The sequence below is a fragment of the Salvia hispanica genome, chromosome 6, assembly GCF_023119035.1.
Source record: "Salvia hispanica cultivar TCC Black 2014 chromosome 6, UniMelb_Shisp_WGS_1.0, whole genome shotgun sequence".
NCBI lineage: Eukaryota > Viridiplantae > Streptophyta > Magnoliopsida > Lamiales > Lamiaceae > Salvia > Salvia hispanica.
In genome coordinates this window covers 26,154,076-26,162,807 of record NC_062970.1, presented here as the reverse complement: position 1 = coordinate 26,162,807, position 8,732 = coordinate 26,154,076, and the positions used below count along the sequence as shown (strand labels likewise).

The 8,732-nt window shown below is 35.9% G+C and overlaps 1 long non-coding RNA gene across 1 annotated transcript; it reads right to left on the bottom strand.

Moving 5' to 3' along the window:
• Positions 1–991: 991 nt before the first annotated feature.
• Positions 992–1,373, bottom strand: LOC125192854. Its single transcript, XR_007171482.1, has 2 exons — positions 1,332–1,373; positions 992–1,251 (listed from the first exon to the last, which is right to left on the bottom strand). It is a non-coding gene; the product is annotated as an uncharacterized LOC125192854 (long non-coding RNA).
• Between the last annotated feature and the right edge of the window lie 7,359 nt (positions 1,374–8,732).

The following is an 8,732-nucleotide window of genomic DNA, read 5'->3' as shown; positions in this document are numbered from 1 at the left end:
TAATTAAATAATTGTGTTTCATAGATTTAAGGAATGTAATAGAAGGAACGGAATACATATACGCAGGCTCAAAAAATGAAATGCAAAGCTAGACATTTTTTTTCCACCACGCTCGTGAGTGCATGGCAATTTTAATTAACAGAATTGATATTTATAGAAAATTTAGTAGCTTTTGCCATTCTAATCCGATAATGCCTTTTACATTCTTCTCTATCGACTCTTAGGGATCCCAAGTATAATTTATTATAAATTGAAGTAGTAATAAATGGCATAGAAATGTTTAACCGTTCTCAATGGAAGATTTTGTTTAATCTGAACCAAAAATGTGTAGAAGTTCAACCACTACCCATATTGTTAGGTTTTATTGAGAGAAAATCGATCAAGGAAGATCAAACACAACAAAAGAAAGAAACTATCGAGAATTACATAAATTAGAGTAATTGATTGTATACTGTACTGCACTCCAATACATGTAACATTTAAGTCTGATTATAATTTCAAACAACTTAATTATCATATTTAAAATTTTAAAATTTCGGATTAGTTATTTATTGAGATTGAGTCATCCAAAGTTTGGGTATATAATAATATGTTTTAAGAATAAATTACAAAATGGCAATATTATTAGTGTGACATGATGAATTCAAGGGCATGGATATTTTCCAGATTTAAACAACTTTCTTATGTAAATTACCTGTAATTCAAAAATAAAATAATAATAGAGTCAATTGAACTCTATGATCTTACGAAAAATATAGTCAATTAATTTCAATAAGATTACACGGCTTCATATGTTATGCCTTGATTGAAAAATGTATATATAGTAGATAAATAAATTTGTTCCAACAATCATGGCGACACTATATATGCATTAATTGCTAGGTTTGGCCGAAAATGCTTCTATTCCCTAAAATACTGCATAGTATTACTTCCAATAAGAAATGTATGTGGAATAAGAAATATATAAAAATAAATAAATAAAAATATCTTGTCATAAAAAACCGTTTCCAATATTATATGTGTATACAATTTGTTATTTTAAAAGAAAATATCCCTATAAATCTATAATCTAGCTCTAAAACCGTCCTATACATTACATATATAAAATTTTAATTTCAAAAAGGAAAATATCCCTATAATTTAGCTCTCGGAACCACCTTCAACATTACATAAGCAGCCCTTCTCTTCTCTTTATTATTCTTTGTTGGTGAAAACCGTTGCTCTCTTTGTATTTTGTCTGCCGGATATATTCTACAAACACACAAAAAATAATACACACCCTTAAGAATATCTTCATTTCGGTAGAGAATTCGTGTGGTTGAGAAGCTCACTCTTCGCCTTCGACCCTTCCTCTTGCAAGAACTCGAGCAACTGGAACATCAGACGCCTATCCATGAAAAATAAAGTAGTGAGTGAGTGAATTTTTAAATACCAAATACCAATATTTATAGTTCCTACGAAATGGAGAGTTTCTATCCTTGTAAACCTATGTGAAACATGGTGAGTGAGTGAATTTCACCTGCTCCAAATGGTCCAATTTATAGAAATTTAGTGTTCTTTGGCATTATTCTCAGTCGGAATATGACTCTTTGAATACAATATCATTTTTATAAATTACTCCCTCCGTCCGCGAATAAGAGTCCCGTTTTTCCATTTTAGTCCGTCCGCGAATAAGAGTCTCGGTTCACTTTTACCATAAATGGTAATAGGGTCTCACCTCCACTAACTCATTCCATTCACATTTTATTTAAAATTAATATATAAAAATGACATTTTTGTAAATATCATCAAAACTAATGAAAAATTTATCTAATGTTTAGTTTCACAATGAAAGATCATGTATTTATAGACAAAATTAAAATTATCATCTTAAATAGGAAAATTAAATGATAGCAATTTGGCACATTATTGTCACAATATTGATAGAGTCGTGTATTAATGGCATTAACAATTCTCAGCTACCTAAATTACCCTAAAAAACATTTCTCATTTACCTAAATTGCTCTCATAACTCCCCTTTTATACATGCATAGATAGATATTCAAGAAAGGAATAAATCAATCTGTAATCATCTTGATTAATAAAAATTAGAGTCATATCATATGTATATAGGTACTTACTTTCCTTGTTTACAAAGGACAGAGAGATATTCTTCAATTCATGGAAACCGAATTTGAAATGCCTGTCTTTGGTCAAATACAAAACAAACACAATAGAGATTTTACTTATTTATGCTATTAATAAAGTAAATACAGCTATAGAAATTCAAATTTTGGTAGATAAGTAATTATATCACCAATTATGTCTTACTACTCAGTTGCCAAAGTAACTTCTACTATACTAGTAAGCTAAATTACGTAAGTACACACCTACACAACTCTTACAATTATGAGTATGTCCATTTAAACAAAAAACAAATATAATAAGTGTAGCTTGTAATTGTACAATGTAATACTCCCTCCGTGTCACATTTTTTCATTTAAATTTATCATATTTTATTTTTTATTATTTTTGGTAGTTGACTATATTCCACTAACTCATTTTTACTCACATTTTATTACAAAACTAATATATAAAAATATAATCCACATTTCACTAAAATTTTCAACTCACGTTCTATTATTTTTCTTAAAACTTATATCCAGTTAAAGTGTGACAAAATTTATGAGATGGAGTGAATACATGTGCAACTTCCCTCTACAACCTTTAGTAACGGACCTAATTTTTTAATTATATTTTCTCAAATACTTCCTTCGTAACGCATCAAAGTAAACATAAAATGCTTTAAATTAATTAATTTAATATTTATGACTTTACTTTATTAGGTTAATTAGGATTGGTGTTGCTTGCATGTATTAGCAATCTTATGTAACTTTTCAATCCTGTAAGATACGTGTGTCTTTAGGGTATTTTACTTGAACATCAAGGTGCTAAATTAAGAATGATTTTTTTTGAAAGAACATCTTTATTTGAAAATTAAGAAAGTAATTCTCTTAACAAATCAGCAAATATTACCCTTGTGAGTTGTGAGAGCTTTGCGACTACACAAGCTAAGATGGCTTTTCATCAGGAATGTCAGTTTAGCTCGCAACTCATAGGCAGACCCGAATAGCCCCTTAAATTTATTGGGTTAGAGCTGAAAATTTCTAGCCCGATAAAGTTAAAACCAGATTAGTCCGCACCTGATTAACCCACAAACCGTTAGGGCCAAACCCGAAATCCTGATGGCTGGCTCAAAAATCCGATAAATTTCTACTATTATTCTATTTTTTGACTCCTAATTCGACAATTCATTGATAATTTCATAATATACGTAGATAATTAAAAAATAGCTTTCAATTTTATATTAAATATACAAATTAGAGTAAAGGCCAAATGTGGTTCCTAACATATGACCGTTTTATCAATTTGGTCCTTAACATTATCTTTTTGATTATTTGGTCCCTCACAAATAAACTCGAACCCGAATCGGTCCTCACGTAACAGAACCGTCAAAAAATAGACGGTGATTACAATTTGACTATATTAAATTACTAATGGTAATTAATTATACCTAATTATAATTTTTAATTCCTATTAATTTACAAATTATTCATTTAATTTTGCAACTGATACTATCTTTTTTTCCAATTTTGCTAATAGAAAAAGAATTATAATTAGGTATAATTAATTACCATTTGTAATTTAATATAGTCAAATTGCGGTCATCGTCTATTTTTTGACGGTTCTGTTAAGTGGGGACCGATTCGGGTCCGAGTTTATTTGTGAGGGACCAAATAATCAAAAAGATAATGTTAAGGACCAAATTGATAAAATGGCCATATGTTAGGGACCACATTTGACCTTTACTCTACAAATTATATTTATTAATATAATAATTGATAGATAAATTAAAAACTCCTAATTCACTAAAAATATATTTAAATTTCTAAAACATGCATTAAAATTTCATGAAATATCTCAAATATTAGTATTTGATCATGTTTATGATTTAGTTTAAGCATATATCTCAAATTTATCATAATTCAATGTTTTACATTTTATGAATATAACTAATTTTCATAATTATTTTTTGGATTGATCGCATGTTAATTATATCGGTAGCAACCCGATTAACCTGTTGGGCTATCCCAAAACCCGAGCTTTGAGGGTTAGGGTCAAACTTTTATAACCCGAAAGAAATCACAACCTGATTAACTCGCACCCGATTTACCTGCAACCCGAGTAGGGTTGGTCGAAGCCCGATGGCCGACCCGATTGACACCTACTTTTCATATATGCTTCATGTTGTTCTTCCTCACAATCTAAACAAAGAAAAATTTGGCGTACTAATAAATGGTTGTTTTTGCAATATTGCCAAGTAAATAAAAGTTACTGTCAATATATTTTGATTTGTACTAAATTTAACATTCTTAATTTTATTTAGTTTTAGAATAGAGTAAAAAATCTCTAATCTAAGTATACTGTCGTGGTAAAATGAGGTGGTGTGTCTCACCAATAACTCTTTAACATGTGTAATATTCATAAGAGTGAACTACATAAATGGTACCTGGTCTTTTATTTTCGCACAAAAACGGTACCTGATCTTTACTTTATATCGTTTATGGTACCTCATCACTAAAATACCCTCTTTCCAATTCAGAATGACATCCATGTCCCAGAGAGTAGTTTTGGAATTCCAATTGATGTCATTATTATTGTGGCAGATAGCTCCACTGCTATATTTGGGTTTTAGCACAAAGTCAAATCAACTTTTTTTTTCCTTTCTCTCTCTCTCTCTATATATTTTACTCAGCTCCCCTTTTGTCTGTTTCTTCTCTCTTTTCCAAAGTCGATGGACACGGATTCTGTTGGGCAGATTCGTCGAGAAGACGTTGACGAAGTTGAATCACAAAGTTGTGTAGATCGAAAGTGTGGCCCGACAGTGGGAGCTGGATGGAAAGGGAATTTTTTCTTGTATGTGTTGCTTGTTGTTCTTTAGTTATTGCAATTGCTGTTATGGTTATTAGTTTGAAAAATTAGATCTGTATATTGGAAGCTTAGTGTAATACAATTATGTTCAGTGGATGTGGGGAAGACAACTGCATTTGTTATTATTTTGGTACTACATTTGATATTATTTTGGTACTAATGGTGATAATAAAATGTGATTTACATTTGATACTATTGGTGTGTTATTATTTTGGTACTACATTTGTTATTATTTTGGTAAAATACGAATTACATTTGGTACTATTGGTGATAATAAAACGTGAATTAAATTTGTGAATACTTTATGAACGTAGGCTACATAAAAGGATCTTCTTCTTCTTCTTCTTCTTCTTCTTCTTCTTCTTCTTCTTCTTCTTCTTCTTCTTCTTCTTCTTCTTCTTCTTCCTCCTCCTCCTCCATCCAATCCTCTGTCTCAACAACCCGTTCCATTGTGTGATTATTCTTCCCTCACATGTTATATCGTTGTGTAAATGGAACGTGGATATATATCATTTACAATTGTTTGAAAATATCAATACAATCCATGGAAATTTTACATTCAACACCCTAAAATGATTGCGAAAAGTAAGACATATCAAACATGAAAGCCAAAAATATATACGTAAAGTTCATAACCATAAACTGTAGATTACCGTGCTTACAACAAACGAAAGCTGGGTCGTAGATGCACACTATAAACAAAAATCATCACCAGTATGCCATCCCTATGGGGATACCATGTCCAAAAAATCAATAACCACCTGAAAAGCTAGGCTTCAATCGAAGTCCATAAAGTTCAAAGTTCAAGACAAAAAAAGGCAGACTGCACGTGATTTTCACAAAACGAAACACAACACCACCAAAAAATCTCACAATGACACCCTCAAGTTTAATCGGTGTTTCTGTGACGGCCACACCTCTGAGCCCTCCTGGTGATGCTTACTGGACGAGGTGGACCTGCGACTCCTGCTGTACCCCGAGCAGGCTGCCCTTTCCCTGCTGCTGGTGCTTGTCCGACTGGAGCAGCCCGCGGTGCGGCAGTTGATCGACTTGAAGATGGCCCCGCACCAGATTGCGGTTGGCTAGAAGATGCTCCACTCCTTTGCCCTCATTAACTACCTCCTTAACTTTGTTGCCAATACCAATGCCGAAGGGGAAACAAATACATTTTCTATGACTATTGAATTTAAGATTACTGCAAAATCGAGCAATGAAACAAAAAGAAGGTTTTCATGTTTGTATTGATGTATTCTCCCCCGTTGTCGGACCGTAGGATTTGGATTTTTTGGTTATATTGGGTTTGGACAAGACTGTAGAATTGAGTAAATTTTTCAAAAACTTCGGATTTATTTTTTAAAAAATATACCCAAGTCATACGAGAAAAGTCATCTATGAAAAGAAGGAAATATCGAAGACCCTGACCTCCATTGATTGGAGCGGGACCCCATACATCCGAATGAACCAAGGCAAAGGGGGTAAGTACTCGAGTATTATTCAACTTAAAAGAATGACGGTGGCTCTTAGCCAGTTAACAAGTTTCACAATCAAGAGAATTCACACCCGAGACTATTTTAGGGAACAATAACTTAAGATATCCTATGGAAGGATGCCCTAACCAACGGTGTATGAGCCAAGCCTGCTTGTCAGATCCGTTTGCAAGTAACGTCATGCTCTGTTGGGCCATCTCATCCACATAGTACATTCCACCTCGTTTAGTGCCACGCCCAACTATCGTCCCCGTCTTGATATCCTATAGCATGCAAAAACGAGGTTGCATTAGTAATTTTAATCCAAGTTCCCTTGTAGCATGACTAACAGATAGGAGTTTATGAGAAAAAGTAGGGACGAAAAGGCAGTTAGAGAGTCGGAGGGTTGGAGAAATAACAATGGTGCCTGCCCCCTCCACTGGGGGATTTGATATATATAGAAAATCCGAGGGGTCAAAGGAGATTGTGTCGGTAGCACCACAGTCAAAGATCCATCGCTTCTCTTTTTCACTAATTTTTGTGGAAGATGAGTAGGCCAAGGCTTTAAACGAGTTTTGACATGGTATAGTAGGCTGAAATTGTAGACTATTGGGGTCACTCTGGAAATTCTCGGATTTTCCAGGGTCAATATGATATTTTTCGGAAGTTATGGGGTCAATTCGAAATTTTTTGTGGTTAGATGTGGGGTTTGGGGTTGAAAAGTGGAGGTATGTTTGGGGTGGGGTTCTGGACGGTATTTTTGAAAGTTTGGGGGGAGGGGGGTTTCGAACTTAGGAGAGTTGGGGGTATTTAAAGAAAAAACACCCCCATTTCTCCCAATTCCAATCGGCGTCGCTATTTCTCCAACCTTAATCTTCTCCGCCCTAATTTCCGCCGCCCTCTCCTTCTCCTCCGCTGAGATCGTCGATGTTCCGTCGGTGGTGGCGGTCACCAGAGCAGGGTTACCTTATGACCAAACCCTAGCCACCGAAACGGAGGCGATTGCCTTCTTCTCGTCGACTCCGCCTTTTCCGTTGGGCTGGCTGGCGTTTCCCGCAGTGTTGGGTTGGCCGCCGCTGCCCACCGTGCTGTCAACGCTGGTAGCGTGGTCCACAATGGCCGCCGCCGCCGTTCCCCTTCCTCATCGATTCCGATTTTGCCTGTTCTTCTTCATATCCTCCCACCAATCGGAAAATCCATGAAGGTGGAAGCATGTATCCGGCGTGTGCTTCTTTCCACTGCAATGGCTGCACGTCAGTTTATTCTTGTCGGGATTGGAGGATTTGGGCGGCGGAGGTGCTCTGCTCCGATCGACAGCTGCTAAACCGACTCCAATGCCGGTTTCTCGCAGGTCTCCTAGGGGTTTTAGAACCCGTTCATTGGCAGATTCGCGCCTCACCAACCCATATGCACTTCGCACAGTGGGTAACGGATCTTTGTTCAAGATCTTTCTTTTAATTGTATCGTATCTGTCGTCAAGAGCCCATAGGAATTGGTACAGCCTATGTCTCTGGGTGATTTTGTTATACTTTTCGATGGTTGAAGGGGTATCCATTGGGTTTGGATCCCTTTCATCAATGGTCATCTAGAGATCTTGGAGCTTATTCCACAAACACTCGAGGCTCATGCTTCCCAGTTTTATGGTGTAGGCTTGTCGGTGTAAATCTGAAACTTGGAAGGGGTCAGTCCTGCTTCCATACGTGATGGCTAGACCTTCCCATAAGTCTCGAGCCGTCACATATTGTGAGACTTCGTTGACGAGATTAGCCTCAATGTTGTTGATAATCTAATTGAAGCAGCAATTATCCCTCTGCTCCCATTTAGCATATCCGGGATCACCGATTGGAGGGGGGCCGTAACTCCATTGATGTGAGATGACAATCCCTTGCCTCCAATTGCTCGCTTCATCAGAGTTGTCCAGATGGAGTAGTTGTCTCCATTGAGTTTGCTTTGCACATGTACCTCACCCAATGATTCAGGTTGATTTGAGGGTGGAGGTGGAGGTGGTGGCTGTTCTGTGGCTTTTGGTTGAAAGTTGATTTGCTTCAGGAATTCTGCCAATTGGGCAGCGAATTCTCCTGGGAAATTTGTTAGAGGTTGGTTGGTGTTTGTAGCTTCTGAGTCAGATTCTGACTTGGCTATTTCTCTGTTTTTGCAGGTTTATAAATGGCCGGGAAAGGTATATCCGGGACAGTGATGAGATTTTTCTGAGTCCCACACTGTTGTAACCTGCTCTTATACCATCTTAAAGATGGTAATCGAGAGAGGCAATGTATGGAAGAGATAATATGGTGG